Source organism: Cricetulus griseus, chromosome 5 (assembly GCF_003668045.3).
Source record: "Cricetulus griseus strain 17A/GY chromosome 5, alternate assembly CriGri-PICRH-1.0, whole genome shotgun sequence".
Lineage (NCBI taxonomy): Eukaryota > Metazoa > Chordata > Mammalia > Rodentia > Cricetidae > Cricetulus > Cricetulus griseus.
In genome coordinates, this window is record NC_048598.1 from 94119036 (window position 1) to 94142243 (window position 23208).

Consider the following 23208-nt stretch of genomic DNA (forward strand, 5'->3'; position numbering starts at 1 on the left):
TAATACCTATCAAGAAAGGAGACAAAATCTCTATACATGGTTTACAGATTTTTCCATTCAATCTCCAACCTTTCAACACCCACAGCCCATCCTCTCTCTGTGAAAAAGCAATAAAGAAGGTCTCATGAAGAACAATTTTCCTTTGCCCTCTTTTCCAGGAGTTGTACACAGTGATATGTGAGTTTCTATCTGAATTATTTTCTTTTGAATTGTTTTCTGTCCTGGCCACTCACTCATCTTATTTCAATATTTTGACACAGACCTTTGTTTTGGAATTGTGCAGAGAGGCCTTCCCCTTAGGATATTTGGGAAAGATAAACAAACATGGCAGAACTGACCACCTCACAATTCCACCTGGTATCATTGCTCTCTCCTGAGTCCACTCACTTTCTTCCACACTAGACAGAGTATAGAATGGATAGTCAGATGGAAAACAGTGAATTTTCTTAGGGTTACAACCCATTTTTAATGTGGTCACCAAAATCTTAGGAGAAAACACTTTAGCCCAAATAAGCTCTCAGTGCATGCATGTGGTATTCATGCAGGGTTGGGTCAGTCTCCACCAACAACTTCTTTGTTTTTTATTTAACTTGTTTGTTTCCTTTAATTTTTGAGTGTATACTATAATTACAAATATTCACCCTTCCTTTTCTTTCCCCTAAACACTCCCATATAACCTTCCTTATTCTCTTCCTAATTCATAGCCTTCCCATTAATTATTATTACTTGAATATGTATATGTCTATAGACATACACAGTTGTAAATATAACATCTCAGCCTATATAATGTCATCAACTTCCTTTATAAACATATGAATGATAATAATACAAGAGCTTACTTACCATATATGAAACATATGAAAGGATTTATTAGAAGTTCCCCAGGCTCCTCTCCAACAATGTTGCATAATGTTACCTTACCATAAAGAAACCCTGGACCTTCTACTTTCCACATTCTTCTGCATTGCCAAATTCCATACAACTATTTGTCAGACATGTTTCCATCATGTTCTATCTCTGTCCTCCATACACTCACTCATTAACAGGGTATATGTGAATTTCTAAATGCTTTCCCAAGATTGATTTTCTTTAATAGATAGAAAATTACCACTTGTGAGTAAGAGATAATACATACATCATAGAGGTACCAGTCCAACACAGATCTCAATGTATTAATTTCTGTTTCTTTTGAAAACTTCTTCCCAGTATGAATTTACATTCTGATTTTTTGTAAAGTCACAGAAAATAATTGTTAGGATAGATACCCAAAGACATATCCACAGAAAACAATCTCAAGATAGTTGCCAGTTCCCAGATGCAATGCATTCTAAATGCAAAAAGAGGAAAAGATGTGTTTCTAACTGTCCTACACTTGGTGAGACATCTGAATGCCCACATTGAAGAAGAAATACTATATCCCTTATGCTGAGTGATGTTGCTTGTGCTTTCCTATCCTGTTTATTTTTGATGTGTGTTCATTTTAAACCTCCAGAGAATGAGAAGCAAACAGAAAACAAGCTTAAATCCACTTAAATCTGAATTCCTCTACCAGACTCAAAGTTTCAAAAGATGTCTGAAGGTCCATGTTTGAAGATTAGAATGGTAAATATGAAGCTTTCTTCTCTAGATACTGTCCAGGGCTAATGATGGCTTCGTGTTTTTATAATTTTGGGTGAGGTGAAAATATCTTGCATATATTTCCTCTTGTTTTTTGCTATTTTTGTGCTTCCAATTCCATTTAAAACATATAGACTTTTTTAGATATCTGTACTGCATAAGGAGCTTATGTGTACCATGGAAGAATGCTCCCTGAGTTAGAGAGGAAAGTATACAAAAATAAAATACATAAAATATATGTCCAATTGGGTGAGACTACCCACATATTAAGCAGAAATTTTCTTTCCACCAAAGTGATTTACTATGACAAAGTGAACAAATCCAAGAAGATAGTAATTAATATCTTTGTTCAATTATTTATCTTTTAACACTGGTCAAAACTAAGCTTGTTTTGTTCTAAGCCACTTGTCCTTGTAAAAAAAATATTTCTTGACCAACATTTGTTGCTTCTCTGTTGTACTGCATACAGTTAATCACTGAGTTTTCTGAGGTATGGATGACTTAGGGAACCCCAAAATAGCTTTCTTTTTTTTTTCCTTTTGATGTTTCCATGGAGACTGTCTGAGCTCCAAACTAGAAAATCTCTTCTATATTACAGCCATGATCACTGGCCTGTGTTCTTCCAGCTTAAAGTTACCTTCTCAGATTTACCAAATTGAAGTTTTAGTATATGAAAATGGCCATCTATTCAATCTCCTTGAGGTTATTCATTGGCTCCCTCTTGCCTAAAGAATGATTTCTAGCTAATTTGTATTATATATCAGAATGTTTTTTTGTTCCCATTTGATCCTTGTTTTTCTACTTCATCTTAACAGAACTCAACAAAACTCTTCAGGAAGCTAATAGTTCTTCTCACCTGCATGTATCATACTTTCTCAAGCCTTTCAGCCCTTTATGCAAGCTTTGCATTTGAAATAAATTCCCTGTTGGTTACTCAACCATTGATCTTGAGTTTTCTTTCAAACTCATCAGGGAAGATTATCGCAGAGTTTATTGCTCAATCCCTCATAATAATAAAGTATAATAAATAAATTAACTATACCAGTATGTAATGATCTATTTAAACACTTCCCCACTAAGGAGTGTTTTGTTTTCCCATCTTCTCCCATAACATCTGGCTTATCTCCCATCACATGGCCTATAATGGATAAAAACCAAAGTGAATGAGCAGGTGGGAATGGAAACATTCATTTATCTGAACTGACATATGTCACAGTCAACACTGTAAAAATGGGACTGGAGTAGTAAAAGTGCTGTGAACTCTTACACCTGAAAAGAGGAGAGAATGATAACTACCATACCATAAATTAAATATTAAAATGAGTTTGTGCTGTTTAATTTAAGTGTTCTCAAATTGTTTGGTTCTGAGACATTTTAGTGTGAGTTGTTCAAAATCATATGTCTATGAAAGAACAAACAGCACTGACATAGGTTTCCTATGGGTAATCTAGAAAACTGTTTCTAGATCACCAATGACTCAAATCCAGGGCAATCATCATTCAATAGATATTTATTTTTCTGAGACCCTTATAAATATCAGATATGCTTTCTAAAAACATACTGCAATACATGGAATTAATCACAATTGATATAAGGCTACATCATAAAATACCCTGAAGTAACATATCTACTAATTATTGGCATACTGCATTATTTATGAATTAATTACCTCATTGACCTGAGCCTGAAACATCTTCCCAGGGAAAATGATATGGCAAGATTGCCCTCTAATTAGTCTCAAACACAAAGGAAACATGTTACATCCAGTTGTAGTTGTGTTTGTGGTCGGCAAGACCACCACTACATGAATGCCTTAGTAACCTCGTCTCTCCTTTTCGTGACAAACACATTTAATAAAAATATACATTTACATGAGCTGGCTGTTAAGATTCAGCCACACTAGATAAAGATCCTCTGTGGATAATAAACTTTTATAATGTAGCAAGAGTAAACAAGCTATGGCCTTATGACCAAATATAGCCCAATGCCTATTTTTTAAAATAAAGTTTTATGTGAGCAAATATGATTTCATTAAAGTTCAACAAAACCTTATTTACCTTTATTGCCTCCCTCTCCCAATAGAAAAAAGTGAAAAATTATGTCAGTTTACAGCTTGAAATGCCTAAACAATTTAGTATTTGTGACTTTATGAAGGTTTTCCAATCTGCTACTCTAGGAGTCAGGCTGAACTTTTGTTTAAATTCCATTCCATAACACAAAGTATATCTATATATAATATCAGTAGGCTAAGATATAGGCATGTATTATAAGCATTATACACTTTACCTAGTACGTAAAACTTAAATACAGTATAAAAACTGCAACAGAAGCTCTCCCTCTGAGGTAATACATTTCCAAAGGAACAGAAGGAACATAGGATCTGTGCAAGAAAAATAATTGCTATGTCCAATGCCTTCATTCCAAGCCAAACCTTTTATATGGTTCCAAGAAATACCAAACCTTTGAGAATATAAAATGGACTTGATATCCATTTTGAAATACTTTATGATAGACAGACATGACTTCCCTAGTCTTCTCTAACTAACTTGGTTGAATCATAACAGTAGACTTTTCCAGCCTGTAGTCAGACACAGGAGAATAAGATCTTTATGTTACTCTTCCCACACACTTCCACACGGTTGCCATAGATCCCCACTGACAGGTCTTGGTTGAGAGTTTTCTCTTGGATTCTAAGATTTCTTCTTAGAAAGAGGCCAAAGTACAATGTTCAATTCTCTTCTGAGTGACAAGCCCAGAGCTGAGTCTGGGCCTCCAAACCACATGAGTCCCAGATAGGCTGAAAGAGTACCACTATGGAAAGTCCTCAACCATTTCTACCCTTATTATATTATGATTGGATGGGACTCAGGAACTATCTTTTTGTGTTTTTTCCCTTTAAAACTAAGTGTTTCCCCCACCTTGGGGACATGGTCTGGAGCCTAAACATGGAAGCCTCCCTGATAATCAGTTTTTCTAAGTAAATTTTTGGCTCGTAGTTGTTTATTCATGGATTCTCAAACCCTAATTTTAGTATGTCAAATATAACTACCAAAAGCCTATGTAAAGTTTTTCAATTGATGCCATTGTGTTTCATCATTACAACTGGACAAATTATGTATCTTAACAGAGTAATGTTAGCAAAGACACCAGAAAGAGATGACTCAGAAACTTGTAGAAGAACAGCCAAATTTAGGGAGAGGTAGGCATACAGAAATATTTCTAACTCTCAATAGCAAACTTCATATTAGTATAGCAAAGAAAAAGCATATATGAGTAGCTTTCAACAATACTACATGATTAAAATTCAAAACGTTAAAAAACAAGAAAACATATGTTAAAAACAAGTATAGTTTTTAATCAAGAATAGGTTAGACTGATCGAGGGTTTTGGGTTCAGACCATTTTCTTTACTTTTGTTGGCATTGTTGAAATATATCAAAATAACATTGGAAATATTTGGTTATGCTGAGCAAGTATTATTTATGACAGCTGTCAACCTTTGCATTGGTGACCACAATTCTGTAGCACAGGAATTGTAAAGTAGAAAATTCAGTGCTAGTTATATTAAAGCACAGGATGAAGGACCTTGACCTTCATCACTACTGCATTACATATTAGTTTCATGTTACTTGGAATGGTGGTGTCAACAAGTAAAGCAAGTTTAAGGCCTTATGAAGTTATATACCAAATCAAGGATTTCTGCTGCTAGGTCAGCATGGGAGTTCAGATTTCTTATGAGGGAGTGGAAGAAAGTGAGGAGATGGTACATAAGCCATGCTATGCACTTTTGGGTGAAGTAATTTTCTTTTTTATCCATTTTTTAAAAAAGTTTTTATTTGTTATTAATACCTTGAAATTTTTATATGGTTTGTTTTTGTCATACTCTCCATCCCCCAGCTCTTCCCAGATCCAGGCCACTTTCCTTAGCCAGTCATTTTTGTGTCCTTTCTCAAAGCAATGAGTAAATAAACCTAAAAAATCATAAAACAAAAAATGATCACGACCAAGCAATGATGGCTAAATATTCTTGAATATGTGGTCTTCTATTGAATCATGGTTGGCTTGCCAGGATAGGAATGAAATTATATGCCTATATCTTATCTCTATTTTGAGATGGTCTTTGGTTTACACAGATTTTGTACATACTGTTGATCAAATTTTGAGGCTGCAAATAGATATAAAGTGGCTTTAGTATCTACAGGTAGACAGTAGCAAAATAACCCTCTAGTAGCAAATTTGTGTAACCCTAAATATGTACAGAGATTGTTTTCTGTACCTACCTACTTTTCATACTCATTCTTCTTGATCTGATAAAGTGGCAGCTGCATTCTGTATGACACACATATATACCCAGGTGCTATGAAATGTTATTTTTAACCTAGAGCTTTCCAGCCTCCATTTGAAAAAAAATGAAAAATTTCAAAAATTTCACTACTATGAATTTTCAATTTGTCCTAGTGATGATTTCTCTTTCTGTTAGCATTGCCCTACTTTATAGTGCATCAAAAGGGTATCAGATACAAACAGTGTGACTCAATAGGATGCCAGCAAAACAGCAAGTTCTCATTTAAAAGAAATAGCAGCCCTCATAGTTGCTGCTCCCTGGGTTTCACAGATTTACCGAACTGTCTCAACACACTCCCCAGTCAGCACTGCATGACTACCTCAGCTTTAAGTCTGTTTTGGAATAATTATTCCTTTGTAACTCATTTTTCCCTTTAAGGCTTCTCCTGGTACCCATTTGTTACTAACCCTTACCAAGCTAACTGTATTATAGATATCCCAGAAGAAACACATCTGATTTATACTCAAGCACTGTGTCACACACATACCTACACAACAACCTAGGAAGGGAAATATGATAATGTTTCAGTATTTAAGAAAACATTTTCTAATGTCAAGTACTTGCTTTTGGAAATGATGGAAACCTGTGCTCTCAAAGTAAATATTCTAAGAATAAATGATGATTAAAGGTGTGAAAGTTTGTGCTTATGTGTAGGAGTTGTACTATACCTTCCAGTATACAGATTGTAAAAATAATTTTCATGTTTCAAAGTTGAACTCTTTAAGGTAAAATTAAAAGGCTTCTTCTTGACATTTTAAATGCCAGAGGGCTTCAAAACTTAGGAAAAGCTTTAGGGAATCCATTTCCTGTCAACTAAGGATACTCTTTGTGTCTCTCATCCCCTTCAAATTGAATCTTCGGTGAAGTAGAAGAGGGAAAATGTGTTACGTTTAAAGATAAAAACTTACAAGTACATTTTACTTTATGCAATTTGATTTTGTATCATGTCTTAAAAAGATGACTTCATGCCATATGCTATTCCCCTTTCTATTTTGTTACTACCTTGGTAGCACACAGATGCCAGAACATCACCTGACATTACTCAACTCCTCGTTTGTTAAACTCACAATACCTTTAGCTTTCTGAAGTAGAGATCTCTACATTTTCTGTCTACTTGTAGGTTAAGCCCAATTCCTGCTCAACAACAAAACTATTGAAGGCAATCACCTTCTTATAAACACTTCTAGGAGATTAAACGCATCAGTTCATGAGGGCTATGCTATTGTTTGTATTTGGAGAAAGAAGGCAACCATGAGATATGAATTAGAACACAATATTTTTTGGTGATTTCTTCAATCTTCGTCAGCAGCATGAAATTTTAGATGAATAACAATTGTATGATAAAAAAGAACATGCAACAAGTCAACTAAGTAAACATGAATAAGGAAAGAGGAATGAATCAAGGACAAAAGTAAATGTTATTACCAAACAGACAGATAGATAGCCTGAGAAAAATAATCTGCCAAATGGCACTTGAGGGAGAGCAAAAGATGATGGGGAATAACAGATCTTAGACATGAGAAAACAAGATCCCAGAAAATCAGATAAGATACAACCACGACTTCTCCTCAGAAATCCACCTGTATATACTTTGTTTCTGAACTTCAATTTCATAGTACTTCACATTATATATCACAATGGGAACTCTGATCATTTTTCCATACTCAACCACCAGTAGTTCAAACATGAAGGCTGAATCTGCTTCTAATTGGTCCCTACAGTCGATGCATCATTAAAAGATATTGCTTCTAATCTGTCTCCCAGCTACCATCTTCTCTCTGTCTCCACTGTCACCCATCCAACTCAAAACTCCTGTATTTCTTATTGTCATTTCCCTCTTAATGTTCTTCCCACACATTAGCCCATCCAGACCACAATGGTTTCACTATTCCCTGAACAAAAACTGTGTGGTATCTTCAGCAATAATGATTTACCATCTAGTTAAATATTTTTATTTAAAGTGTTTAAGTTATATATAAAAGCATAACAATTGTTCATCTCAGGATAGGTGATCTTCTTTGCTAAAGGCTAACAGAGAGAAGATAAAGATTGGAAAGACATAGTAAGTCAGCCAGATGCACTAAAAGAACAGTTGTCTCCCAAGATTTCAGAACAAGAGCTTTCCTTAAGATTGTGAAATATCTTCTTGGTTGGCATAAGAACTTGCCACATAAAAATGATTTCTTTCTCCCAATCTCAGTTTTTAAGGGTCCAAGTAATTCTTTCTTTCTTTCTTTCTTTCTTTCTTTCTTTCTTTCTTTCTTCCTTTCTTTCTTTTTCTTCTTCTCTCCCTTCTTTTCTTCCTTCCTTCCTTTCATTCATTTTTTTCTGCCAATTAGGTTAACCAAAATAGAGATAGTATATTTACATCTTCAGAAGAGAACCTGTCACATGGTTATAATTTAACAAAGAAGCATATATTAAATAACACCTACCAATTACTGATGAAGGATAAATTCTTCACTGTTGGAAAAAAGAATTTTTTTAAATCAAGAAAATTCTTCAGATATATGAACACACACACACACTCTCACTCTCTCTCTCTCTCTCTCTCTCTCTCTCACACACACACACACACACACACACACAGAGAGAGAGAGAGAGAGAGAGAGAGAGAGAGAGAGAGAGAGAGAGCTAGTGGTTATCCTATCTAATGTCTCCTTAACCTATCAGTCCTATATACTTCTCACATTTTAAATCCTAAGTAGTAATTATTATATTAGGAGACATATTCTTTCTGGAATTATTAGAGCAATAGAAAACTGTTCTCATGAATGGAATCCATATCTTAATGGAAATGACCTAAGAGAGATAGCTACCCTTTTCATTAAGTTGAGGATACATCAACAAGTCCCTATAGGCCAGTAAGTAGGCTATTACTAAATTGATTGGGGTTACTTAAAGGAGCATGAGGTAAGTATTTACAAGATCAAGGGCATCTCACAGGCAGCTATATTACCAAATAATTCACCCAAATATGGTTGATGACTTACAAAAACTGCATCCCCACAACTCTCTGCCAAAATTGCAGGCAGCTAGCTCCGTATGAGTTTTCTCCGCAACATTTTTTTATTGCTTTTCTACCCTTAAGTGGGGGCTGTATGTATCATTTAACATTTTGATCTCCTGAGACTCCTAAGTTGCATTTGCTTCCTGATTTATATGAATCTTTTTCCTCCCTCCATGAAAAAGTGCTTCAATTTTACACAAAACCAAATCTATGCAGTAGTACTTGAATTATAAAAAAGATAAACACATTCAAGTGATAATTGTGAAAAGCATTTCTTTATACCATGTTACACTATGTCTTATCAAAATTCAAGAGAGCTGATTCTTAACTTTTGGATAGCAAAGACTATTCCTTTACCCTGTGATATTTCCTCATTACAGATAATAACTATAAATTCATTTAAGTTTCTTATTTGTATAAGAAACAGCATTACTCTCTACACTCTTCAAATAACTGTTTCCTAGTCTCTCACCATCCTGTTAGGTTCTGATGATAACTTAGAGTTTGTCACTCATGGGAGTCAAACAACATAGACAGAATTGTACAGTTTCCCATGTTCATATGGATACTCATATGGATATTTTATTACACAAAAATGAAAGTTTCAAATAGATTCAGCCAAAACACATCTACATTCTCCACTGCAATGGACAGATGGAAGACAAAGTGTTTTTAATGCAATAAGTGGCAATTGTTTGCAAGGAAAGTGATCAAATTTAGACAACTAGAAACATTTTATATTTTTAGTCATTATCTTTCAGTATTGTCTGTCTATTATCTGTAGTTAATATTATCTTGCTCAAACAATACTTAGTATAGAGTACACAGTAACAAAACAGACAAGATCAAGAAATACTGAGGCTTTTTAAAACAGATATTTTCCAGATTTCCCTTGAAGTATTAGTGAGCATATTGAACATTTTCCTCAATTTTGATTCAAACATTATTTCCATCAGATATTCTACCAAATTATATCCTTTGTTAAAAGTCAATAATGTTAATTCAGTAAGAAAAATCCAAGACAGTTTTGGTATATTTCCCATTTTAGTATTTCACTTTAAATACTGATATTTGGAGTTATAATTTCCACAATCCAATTGTTTCAAACACATTAATTTTATTTGTGATTGTGCAATGAAAGGTCACAACAGGAATGTTCAGTTCATTTGGAGTTATTGAGCATGCTGAGAATTCAGCTGTTTTGATAGAATTAGTACAAATTTTCTCAAAATAAAGATTTGGTTTGATTCTTATATTAGTAGTGAAGATCATAATTCTTTATCTGATTTAGAACCAAGGAATAAGATGCAAAGTTTTAATGATATTCAGTTAATACCAAAAGATTAGAATATTTCTGAATACACATGTACATGTAAATGTCTTTGTTGACTTTATAAATAATGTTTCTACAAATATTTCTATAGTATGATAGGGTATATTATGATGAGTCCCTTACTCCAAGGCTTTCCATGTAGTCCAATTCCAGTTGATTCTAAACATACTAACTGAACATACATATTTAGTATACTGTTAATATTCCACTGTGAAAAAAGAAAACAGGAATAAAATAAGAAAAATGATAATATATGCATATTATCGTTGTATATTATGGAATCCTGTATAGGTGTGACATTATGCCTGATACAGCAATTCCTCATTTATTTCTTATCCATCTTCAAAATCTCCTAAACAGAATAGAGTGCTGTTTCTGCTGTTTTCTATCTATTTGAGTGAATGTACACTCTTCTCCAATTCCAATAAAGCCTTCTTACAGAAACTTATTTTGGGATAGTGAGTTTAATTAAATCCTGAGAGTATAATCCATAAGTCTATTTTGCTAGGCTGATTTCAAACCATAGTATATTCTCAGATCCAGAAAATAAACAAGGGGATGAAGACAAATCTGGATTGGGGGTCCATGAATCTGTATTTCATTAATTCCCCAGACATTTCCTAGTTTTCAGACAACATGGAACGTTACTTCAAAATCAAATCAGTCAAAGTTTTATCTTAAAATTCTCAAGGTGAGCATGAGAGCATCTCATCTTGAAAGAAAATGTACCCATAGTCATGTGTATATTTACTTTCTAATGACGATGAATACACTACTTCTTTTCCCATATATACAAAAGCAAACTTTCCTTAATGATTTTTACTTTCATTCTTGTTTTTTTCAGTTATGGACCATGGTCTGTTGCAGACATTGTTATCTACTACATATATTCATGACACCTCTCACTAGTTTAAATTCTGCGAAGCTAACACACTGTCAAATCCTACCTAGTAAGGAAGAAAGATATCCAGCATGACTTGGATTCCAATGTGTGTGAGACATGGCTTTAGACACATGTAATGTACATTGCTTTTCTCAATTAACACATGATTTAATTCGCTAAGAAGTAGGTACTCTTGTCTCTACTTTCTTATATGAATAAATTCAAAGAACTCAGATAGCTTGATTTAAATCACACCATTATAATATGCTTTGCCAGTATCCCTGGCTTACAGGGTTTTGTTTTGTTGTTTTGTTTTTCTAAGACATGATCCTGCTCTTCTCTCTGCAAGTGATTCAGTCAGTGAGTCTATGTATTTTTCCTCCCTTTCAACCTATCTGACTAGGACTTGCTTTCCAAAAGAATGTGAAAGAAATAACATTCTAGTATTCCTGGTTTTGGACATGAAAGAAACTGCAGACCATGTTATGGCATCTGGGATAGAAGCTGCCAGATAATTTAACTCCTGGATCTCAATGAGGAGATAAAGACTCTAGAAAATGGGAATAGAACTATCAACCAAAGAAATAAGAGGTTGAAAATGCCAATGATCTATGAAGTTTTAGAAAAAATGATCCTGCATGCCCCATCCCATGAAGAGGGAGGTCTGCTACCCCTATCAAACCACTTACCTTATGGACCATCTAGCTGAAGCAGTAGATGCAGTTGAGTCCATCTTGGATCCTATATCTTTTATCTCTTCCCCGACAACTCCAACCATTCAGGACAATCTCTTTAATTTCATCAGTTAATGAAGCTTTTTATTAGCTATGATGTAATATATATATATATATATATATATATATATATATATATATAACATATTTTATATCGTGCATATCTTAGACAAAAGAGAGAATTAGCCACAGAATGGCTACAGAATACTCTGTGAACACTAAAAGACATGGCTGTCAGAATCACTTATATAAAATAAATGTGGTACAGTGCTGCCTATGCACTACATATATGCTCATGTGAAATGAGTTTTAGATTACTTATAATATTTAATGTGATATAGATACTATGTAAATAGTTATTATACTATACTCTTAGGGAGTCCTGACAAGAAAATCATGACAAACGAAAGTATTTTTTAAAGTAATGCATTACTTTTAAAATTATCTCTTAATAAGTTCCACCATTATTAACAATTCTATCTCAGTTCTTTTCTCATTATTACTTAGTTATGTCATATTGACTTTGGTTTTCAATGAAAATTAAAATTAAATTTTTCTCATCTTTATTTTAACATAATTTATTTAAATTTTCCTTTTCATTAAAATAGAAATAACTGGCATATAGGTAGATAGAAAATGCATGTGTATGTGTACAGAGATTTTTTTCTGTCTAGCCATGACATTTTCTTTCTATGGTAAAATTTTTTTTAATAAGAAACAGCAGCAATTGTTATTAGATCATTGGTGGCTTTAAGGCCAGCAAGCCTGGTTTCTTTACTGAGAATGAATTTGACTATTTGAACATAGGAATTTACACTTAAGAGCTACACTGAATCTTGCCCTTCATTAAGGAGGTTATTCATACTTAGAGTAATTTCTTCTCTTAAATAATGACAAACTCCTTATTTACTTGGTTGGTTTATCTGTAGAGTTGGCTAGTTAGAATTAAAATCAGTCTTTTACAGATTTAATTCTTAATTTCATTCAACATTTATAAAATGTTTTCTGCAAGCAACATATTCTAATCTGGAAGAGAAGTAGAAACCAAAGAGCTAAACTTATCAAGAATTATGAAGTAAAAAATTCCGATAAAAGTTAAATAATAAAGTCAAACATTGAGATGCTACTAGGGAAGTGGTTTTTTTTAAGTAATTTATGCCATGCTGAATGAGTTAGCAACCTAAACCTTTCAGGAAGTGGGTATAACATTAGGATTTTAAAAAAGAATAGTTCATCCCAGTCATCTGCAAAGTGATTCCTAAGTAAAACTGTGGGAGAAAACCAAGAGAAAATTCATATTCTAGATTTCTACCTCCTTACCAGTGCCAGATTAGTTCTGGCCTTAAAATAAAATTATGTGATGCTGAGGAAAATGAAATAAATAATAGCTGTAGTTTCATCTATGGTATCAGGTACTGAACCAACTCAGCCATAGACCCAGATAATGATTTAACCAGTAGATCTTATCTAATACTGGCTTCTAACTTCTTTGAATTTAAGAGTATATTGGAATTTTGGTAAGGATAGATTTCCACTTCAGGTAACATGCCACTCTAAGGGTAGATATGAGACACATTTTGCCCATATAAGTTTTAGGTATTGACATTTCCATTCTGTTTTACTTCCATTAAGATGATTTAGAAACATAATTAAAGTGGCTTCAGAATCAAGACAAACAATAGGTCCCACCAATGTTTTAGCCCTAACTACGAAAGTGCCATTTCTATATCATCAGTGACTTGTAGGGATTCTGCTTCTCTGGTCCAACCTCAATAGAAAGCTATGTTGTATTTTCTGATGACTTATGCACTGATTGCTTATGACACCTCCCAGCTCTGCTTTAACTTTACAGTTCTTCTCTACTTTGATCTGCTGCTCATCCATATAAATTTGACCAGTATAATAATAACAAATTGATCCAAGTTTGATAAGGACAAGCTCAGCCCTTGCCACATTCACATATTGAAGGTCATTTTAAACCTTTTAAACAGTAGATTTTCTCTACTGTTATCATTGTTCACAGAAACTAGGCCTGTAAAATTATAAAAACCTCAACAGATTTTTGTAGATCTCAGTTACCTTTATTTGCTAGTCTACTGTCAGGCTTCAACTCTAGTTAAAAAATGAATTGATAGATATGAAAAGTTTATATATAAAATTCAGGTAAAGGGGGTACCATATTAAAAAGGAAAGAGAGAGAGAAAGAGAGAGAGAGAGAGAGAGAGAGAGAGAGAGAGAGAGAGAGTACATTGGGCTACAATTAATTTCTGATTCATTTGAACATGGTTTAAAAGCTTGACCACTTTTGATGGAGTGAGAGTAGGCTACTTATTACAAGTGGAGTTTCTGGGCTGTTTGCATATCAAATTAAGTTACAGTTCACTATGTAATTTTGTTGTTATTATACTGGTCAAATTGTCATAAGACAATTTAAAAATACACACTGGCAACTTTAGGCAAAATGTATCATAGCATAACTAAACCTGCTGCTTCTCCCTACAGAGAACTGAGATTATTATTATGACGAGATCCTGTTGAAAAGGACCCACTTGTAAAACCAAACATCTATAGTTCAGCAATTGGAAAATGAATGACTGACTTTGATACAGAGGAACATCTCACGTTTATTACTTAAAGGGTTATTGGATTTTTCTGTTGTTCTTTCTGCCTAATATAATAAATAAATCAAATCTTGTTCATGATTTTATTCAGCAAAATTCATATCTTTTGAACAAAATTGACATGTATAATTGTAAAAGCTTTTGAAGAATCAAGTTTACAGTTCCGTTACTGTAGTTTTAAAGAATGTCAATACCAGTTGCTTAACACTCAGTCAGAAACAGGTGTTCTTTATTGTCTGTGTGATTCATCATGTAATTTTATAACCATGCTCCACATAAAAGAAAATTATCTTAATATGGCAGAAAAATATGTAATGTAAAACAGGAAGACACAAGATAACAGAATCATGTTCAGGTGTTTTTACAATATTTATCTGTTCAGACAGTTCGTATTTTTTTTCTTATTTCTACATTGGTCATAAAATACTTGTGTAAGTTTTAAAGGTAATCCCAACTTCATGTCTACTAAGGAACCCTGGAAATACTTAAAACATTTATTTCTTTTCACTTATACAAATCACCACTCAAAATCAGACTGATAAGTGTCCTGAATATAGTAGAAAACTATTGACTTTTTTCAACCACAAAAGAAAAAATAATAAGTTTAAACATCACTTCTTATTACTGTAAATCCTAAAGACACTGCCCCTTTCAGAAGATTATAGAAAACAAGACATTTCTTTCTCTTTGGTTGCCAAGTAGCTGAGTCAAGCCATATGAAGTCAATCGTTGCCATGACAACACATAAAAAAAAGAAGATAACATGTCTGAATACAGAGGATTCATTTATCTATGATAATCTATTTTTGCATGAGAGATGCTTATGCTTACTAAGGAGGAATTGATATGCATACTTTAATTACCAGACATCCATTTTAACTACGTTTATGGAACAGGTACTTAATATTTTTACTTATAAAATGATATTAAACAGTTCCTACTTCATTCTATGAGACATTTTTTAATCTACTCACTTATGATTCTTACATAAAGTGCCCAGGATAAATAACATATTTATGTTCAATCTCTCTTCTGTCTTTATGTGACATATATGCCTATGTTAAGAATGTACAGTAAGTTTTCTTGGCCAAATATTTTATTGTTTAGTAGTTATAGGAAGCAGAAACAGTAATACAAAATAGGAAACTTAAAAACAACACAAACCCACATTTCCTGAGTATAATCCTTCTACCAAAGAAACATCTCACATTGAGGTTTTACATACAGATTCTCCTAGCACACAGGTATGTAGCTTCCATCCAGTTTTCAGAAATTATTTCTACGTATTCTTCTTTAAGACAAATTATCAATTTCCTTATTGGATTATTGCCTCCCTCTTCACTCACAGGGATTTATTATTTTTTAATTGGAGTTATCAAACTATAAGCTGTATCTATTGATGAATTTACATTTTAAAAAGTGAACAAACTTTCAGGGAATGATTTTTGTAGTTCTTTTCACTTCACAATAATCCTCACACGCTGACATAGGATGTCATTATCCCATTACTGGAGAAATTCATAAACGAAAGAAGAAAAAACAAGCATTCTCTGGAGTGATATTAGTAGATGATCCAATCAGTTTGGGGAGAAAAATTTCTGTTCTATTTGAATCCAATAGTATGAACTGAAGACTTGGGCTCAATTCAAATTTAAATACATGTATTCATACCGCTAGCAGAAGAATGGCAGCTTGTGGAGTTTTAAATAAAAGTGTTCACACATACCTATAGGGAGTGGCACTATTAGGAGGTGTGGCCTTGTTGGAGTAGGTGTAGTGTTGTTAGAGGAAGTGTGGGGGTGGCTTTGGAGTCACAGATACTGAAGCCTGGCCAGTGTGACTCGGTCTCTTTCTGCTGCCTGCTGTTACAGGTGTAGAACTCTCATCTCCTTCTATAGCATCATGTCTGCCTGCATGCCACCATGCTTCCTACAAAAATAATGGTTTAAAGCTCTGAACTATAAGCCAGACACAATAAGATGTTTTTCTTTATAAGAGTTTCTGTGGTCATGGTGTCTCTTCACAGCAATAGAAACCCTAACTTAGATACAGTCTTAGAACCAAACAGCATGCTGTGATGAAGGGGGTTTAAGGTGGGGTTTTAAATTGGATATCAGAGACAGGTGGTGGTGGCACACATCTTTAATCTCAGCACTTGGGAGGCAGAGGCAGTTGAATTTCTCTGAGTTCCAGGCCTGCTTAGTCTATGAAGGGAGTTCCAGGAAAGCCAGAGCTACAAATAGAAACCGTGTCTCTGGACAAATAAAAAATTGGAATCAGATAATCAAAAAGGTGTGTATTATAACTGTCCACGGAATGTAGCCAGGAAAATTGTTTTACTCCCTCACTTGTTTCTTACTTTCTCACTATGTGGTAATAAAAAGACAAAAAGACCATCTCATCCTTCCCCCATAGCAACAAGCAAGATTTCCAGAAGCAACGGTGAATGAAAAAAGGAAGTATAAGGGAAAGGGAAGAAAGTAACTGCTCCTGGCTGTGGTGGAGGAGAAAGTTTCTTATAGATAAAAGGGAGAGCATGGCCAGAGCCAGGGAGATCTGGGAGAGTCCAGATGGACATGACCAGGCTGAGCTAGTCCATGTGGGGAGAGTAGGAGGATAAGGGAGAGAGAAACCAGGTGCAGCAGCCAGGAGGCCAAAGGTGCACAAAGGGGCAGGTAGCCAAAATGTCTGAATTTATATAAGGAAGAGTCGCTAGGAAAAGTACAGTATGATCCTGGGCTGGAGTGTTCAGGATAGAGATCAGGGCACTCAAGCCACACCCTGAAACAGGTAGAAACTTGGAGAACATGGGGGCTAAGTACACTCTGATATTTAAATAGAGACCTCAACTATTTGTCCTGGGGGTGAAACATAACAAAAGACAGCTATTAATACCTCACAGCTCAGTATCATATTTTTATCTCTCTTGAAGGTCACTAGGATCTCCCAGGCATCCCAGAGCAAGTTTTGTGTGGTGATATATTGTTTGTGATCTAATACAGCTTGCCTGAAGATCAGAATGCAAAACTAGCCACAGCCATAGAGGCCAGGCAGTGGTGGTGCAAACCTTTATTCCCAGCAGCCATATTAGTTAGCCACGGAGGCTGGGCAGTGGTGGTGTACATCTTTAATCCTAGCACTAGAGAGGTATATAAGACTGGAGCTCAGGGTCTCATTCAGGTATTCAGCATTCAGTCTAAGGGTAATTAGTCTCCAGCTAGGTTGAGGACAGGATTGTCCCAGCCTTGGCAGAAGTAAGAGCTCTCTGATAGCTTGGCTATTTTCCTTTTCTGATCTTCAACTTAAACCCCAATATCTGGCTCTGGTTTTTTTTTTTTTTTTTGCTACCATTTAATTTAGCTAAGTATATCATCAAAATTGGACCTCTTATCTATTAATTAATTGACTTCAATCATGTGTTAATTTAATGGTCAACTTGCAAACACAGCTCATACAGAATTTACCAAAGAATTAAATAATGCGATTCATAGAGGGTTAATAATTGTAAGAGAAAGAAATACAAGTACCTTCAATACAGAAACTAAGATTTAGTGAAATAAAAGGAATATTTTAACTTTACTTTAAAAATAGAAAACCAAGTGAGAACATGTTCTCTCCCTTCATTTATCATCAATAACATCAAAATGATAGATAGTTGTTGTTGAGAGCCAGACTGACCCAAGGCTTTCTCTGAGGCCCTGAAGAAAGAACAAAGGAAATACTAGTTCTGTGTCCTTGTCCAGGAACAGACTCTTTAAGAACGAACTTTGGCTAGACCCAGTGCCTCAGGAGAATCAAGATTGTGGTTTCTGTTTGCCTGATTGTTCAACTGGGTTGTAGTTATTAGTCTTAAGGCAGCTGTGTCTGAGGTATTAATGAAGCAGCCTGCCTCAATATTAGGTTCCTTTTTCTTTAGGATTAAACCTCTGTTTCTCAAGGACTGAGTTTTACTCCACCTGTCATCTTGACTACAAATTGTCCTGATTTCCTGTTCCAAGAAGTATGGCTTTGTTTCAAAAAGGTGGAATGAGCATCTTGGGGCCCTACCTTTGTTTCAAAAGGTTACCATAACCACCTGTTGTTAGGACTACCTTGTCTTGACCACCTTGTTATGCTTATGTTATGCTTTTATAAGCCTGCTTATTTACCCACCATATCCCCATTTGGAAATCCACCACTTCTGAGTTATTAAAAACCTAGTCTTCCTCAATCCAATGTTAATCTCTTGAGCCAGCTTCTGTAGATGAATAAAAGCTTATTTTAATTAATTACTACTCCTGCTTTATTTCTTTTTTCTTGAATCAAAGTAAAAAGCAAAATAAATACAATCATTAAAAGGGGGAAGTAATGGAAGAGTTTCCAGGATTTTGGCATTTTTGCTTACAGTCCACTTTCTGGAACTCAAGATCCTCATCAGCCATACAGAAGACTGGAAGATGTGGTTCATGTGTGGAAGGAGAAGCAAAGTAAGATTCAATAAGCAGTTATTCCATTTCAGCCACTCAAATTCTGTCACAGTTCTCTTCCCTTTCCCTTCATATCCTTAAAGGTAGGAACACTTGCAACATATGGAATGAAGCCAAGAGGTGGGAACTAGGAAAGGACCAACCACTGATGATGTTCATCTTGAAGGTCACTCCTGTACCTTTAGATGTAGCTTGATACCCAGAAAGGAGAATCAGAAGTGACTTTCTTGAACCCACCTACCAACCCACCCACATAGTGTTTCTCCATGATTGCATGTATTTTTTTTTAAATCAGGAAAACCTTGAGCCACAAGCTAAACAAAGAACTTCCTAGTGAACACCAAAGAGTGAGAGGAACTTTTGCTCCCTGTTGAGGCTGCAGACAGCTTTTGAAAACTTGGGATGGAGTGTAAAGGTCAGATGCGAATCTGGCACTTGGCTTTTTAGTTGATAATAGAATGACTGCAGCTGTCTGGAGTATTTCAGAATCTTCACGAGGAAGGAAAGGCAGGAATTGTTCTAGCTGTCACAATTAAAAAGAATCACAAACAAATGGTTGCGTCTCTGCCTGCCTGTCTTTATACATGCATAATTCAAAGGAGCCTCAATCCTCTTTTAAATCTTAGGCTTAAAAAATAATGTCTCCTGTCACTTTGGCATAAGAACAGTAAAGTTTACTACTTGTAAAAGTGGCCCCAGGGACACAGACACTTCTGAAAATCAGATAAATTAACAGCTCTCATCATTCATTTGGATCCCAATGAAGACTAATAGCTAAGTAATTTTGCATACATCACTGAACCAAAGGCATAAGACATAATATAATATGGTAGTAACCTATTGGCAACAATATGTTATTTTTACATCAGCTTTTCCCCTATCTCTCAGAAAGAAGCATTCATTGCTTAGAGAACAATACTATTTTCACTATTTGTTGCTATGATTTAAGACTAATTTTGACTAGATGCTAGACAGAAGATGCATATACAAAAGGAGAAATGGTTTATATTTTCTTTACAAAATAACTTCACATTCTATGCAGTAATTATCCCATCTAGGGTATATCTGTACGGTGATTTACAAGAAAATGCTCCCCAAAGGGAGTGGCATAATTAGGGGGTGTGACTTTGTTGGATTTGGTGTGGTTTCATTGGAGGAAGTGTGTCACTGTGGAGGCAGGCTTTGAGGTCTTATATATGCTCCAGATGCTTCACAGTGTCTTAGTTCACTTCCTCTTGCCTGCAAGATGTACACAAGGCTATCTCTCCACTCCCATGTCTGCCTGCACACTATAATGTCACACCATGATGATAATGGACTAAAACTCAGAAAAGATAAGCCACTCCAATGAAATGTTTTTCCTTTTTAAGAGTTGCTGTGGTCATGTTGTCCCTTCACAGAAATAGAAACCCTACATAACACAATCTGAAATGTATTTAAGTGATAAGGTATCAGATATAAGATATGAAATTTCTGGGTGAGTTCATAGTACCTGTGGTCTCTCAAAGATGTTAAATACTTTTTAAAAATTAAATCCCCAAGACAAAGGGCATGTAGGAGTCACAGGAATCCATCCAACATCTCTTCGCTTCCTGACACCTACTCTGCTTATTTATCCAAAATCACAAGGTTACCAGGAACTGGTAACTTGGTAAGATAGGGTCTAAAACTTGTATTACTTGTCATTTCCTACTTTCTTCTAGTGCCTCCCTTTAGAATGTTGACTAACACAGAGGCAGGGACAATATTAGGCAACACATTGTGGGCAGTGTATAATTGGTTGAATGATTGGGTACTGTTGTGCTAACCTTTCTCCTCTGTTACAATTGTGCTTCCTTATCCATTCTTAGGGTGCATCTCAATAGATGGACCCGATTTCCCGTCCAGCTGATAATCTCACTTATAGCACCTGATCAATTTCAGATGCAAGAGGATTTGACATCCTTTTGCACATTGACATACTTTCCTTTAATGTGATACATTAAAAGCAAATCAAGAAGAAGGTATTTATGAATAAAATGTTTGTTCTTATAAACAAAGAGAATTGGGGAGGGCATTTGCAATACTTTTAAAAACTAATATTGGATCTCACCAGCCTCTCATCTAACAAATAGTGAATACTTAACATATTATTTACCAGATGGCACATTGCAACTATTAATAGAAAAAAAATGTTCCATTCAGGTTTAGACAACTAAAATATCTCTTGTAAATGGCTTTGTCCCTCTGTCATGATTGCTATTGGTCCATCCCCCCCAAAAAAACCACATCAGGGTCATAGTCAAATCTTTGTACAACACCCTTTTACTAGTAGAATTTCTATTTTTCCAAAATTAAAAAAAGAATAACAAGGCAAAGTATTCTTCATGAATATATTACCAGTGGATGCTCAACATGTTGGATTTTTCCAGGTTCATGGTGGTCTCTTATTCAAGAATGAAATAGATGCATGGAAACACTGAATACAAAATGAAAGTCGAGATAAGGTCAGATGCACTTCAGGAATCTCACTGAGTGAGGACACTCAAGAGCTACAATTGTTGGTGATTCTTGTTTTTTTTTTTTTTAATGGAATTCAAGAGAAAGAATTGATGGTTACTAAGCATGCATTTGGGTGAGCCCCTATCTTCATTGACAGACTTGGGTTATGCATCCTTGGTTCATTGTGTATGTGCTTTCCTGTAATACTTCTGATATTAATCATATACACATATACACTGGCATAGAGAAGATGTTAAATAAAGGATGCCACATAGGAGCTCACTTCTAGCACACAGCATATTTTATTGCATATGTATTCAAAACAATCATAGAGTTAGACAAGATAAGTCTTTTTCCTACCTTTAGACTTGGATATAAGTGTAGTACAGTTAAGTAGAACTAAGATGAATGGTTGTTTAGTGAAACAGAACCTATTCTATTATTCAGAGTACAATGTTTAGGCAGTTCAATGCATGCAGGGGCGCTACATTGCTAGAGTGTTAAGTGCATGCCTGGCAAAGCAGATTGTGGTTATGATACATGCAGGTATAACTAACATATTATCCATTATCTCTCCTAGGTGTTACTCCTTCAGCTATTTTATATCACATGAAAATGTAACTTACAGACACAACTTAAGTATTTAATTGACCTTAAGGAAATTATCTAGGCTGATCTACTCAGAAAAGTCTTTTATAAGTGAAGAAAACTTTTCTGGATAGAAAGAGAAATCGATATTGACACAGGACAGAACTATAGTTGGTTTAAGACAAAAGGGCCATCTGACTCAGAATGGTCTCTGGGAAATACAGCCATTCCTAATTAACAGTCAGCAAGAAAATAGGGACCTTAATCCTACAACCTCCCATTCCCCTGACGCCCATTTAAATGTGTTCTGTTTATGTGAGCCAGAGCCCTCACCAAGAAGTGCAGCTTGGCCAACATTTTGATTTCAGCTATGTAAGAATCTAAGCAAAAAATACAAGCCAGCCCACAACATACTTTCCTCCTACTATGTTTCCTTTCAAACATCAAAGTTTGTAGGAAGTATTTACATTACAATAGAAGACTAGTGCAATGATTCAATTGACATTTAATCTTCTGTGACTGTCCTAGTTCAAGCCACCATGCACTGCCAACCTTCTACATAAGTAGACTAGGTAGCCATCAATATGTCAGCCGCCAAATTGGTATGACTCCTAGGGTACTGAGATGATTGCTTTAATCCTAAGCCTCCCTGATTTGTGCGCCAGTGCCTAAAATCCCTTGAATTGTGGGCAAAGCCTTTCATTATAACATGAAGCTTCAACTGGTAATCTCTTTCCAAAAGGAATTTTAATGTCTTAAAGTTACTCATATTGGATTCAAAAGGGAGCCTACAGTGGAAGCAAATGCTCTCTTCAGAGACTGGACTGGGTCAGCTCTCATGGTTCACTCCTGGTTTGGAGCCACAGTTGCCTTGGTGTGGGTGTGGGGTGTCCACAGCTTGATACCTACAATTTTAAGAAATTTAAGCAGCCTCAGCCAAGGCTTTCAATGGACCTGCTACAGGCAGGTGTGTCCATAAATCAGAGATCCCTGAGTCCTTTGGGAGGAGATCAACATGATCTTAAAGTGAGAGAGTGGTGGTTTAAATAAGAATGGTCCCCATAGGCATATAAATGTGTATGCTTGGTCATTTGTTGCAGAAAGTGTCACTGGGGGAAGGCTTTAAGTTTT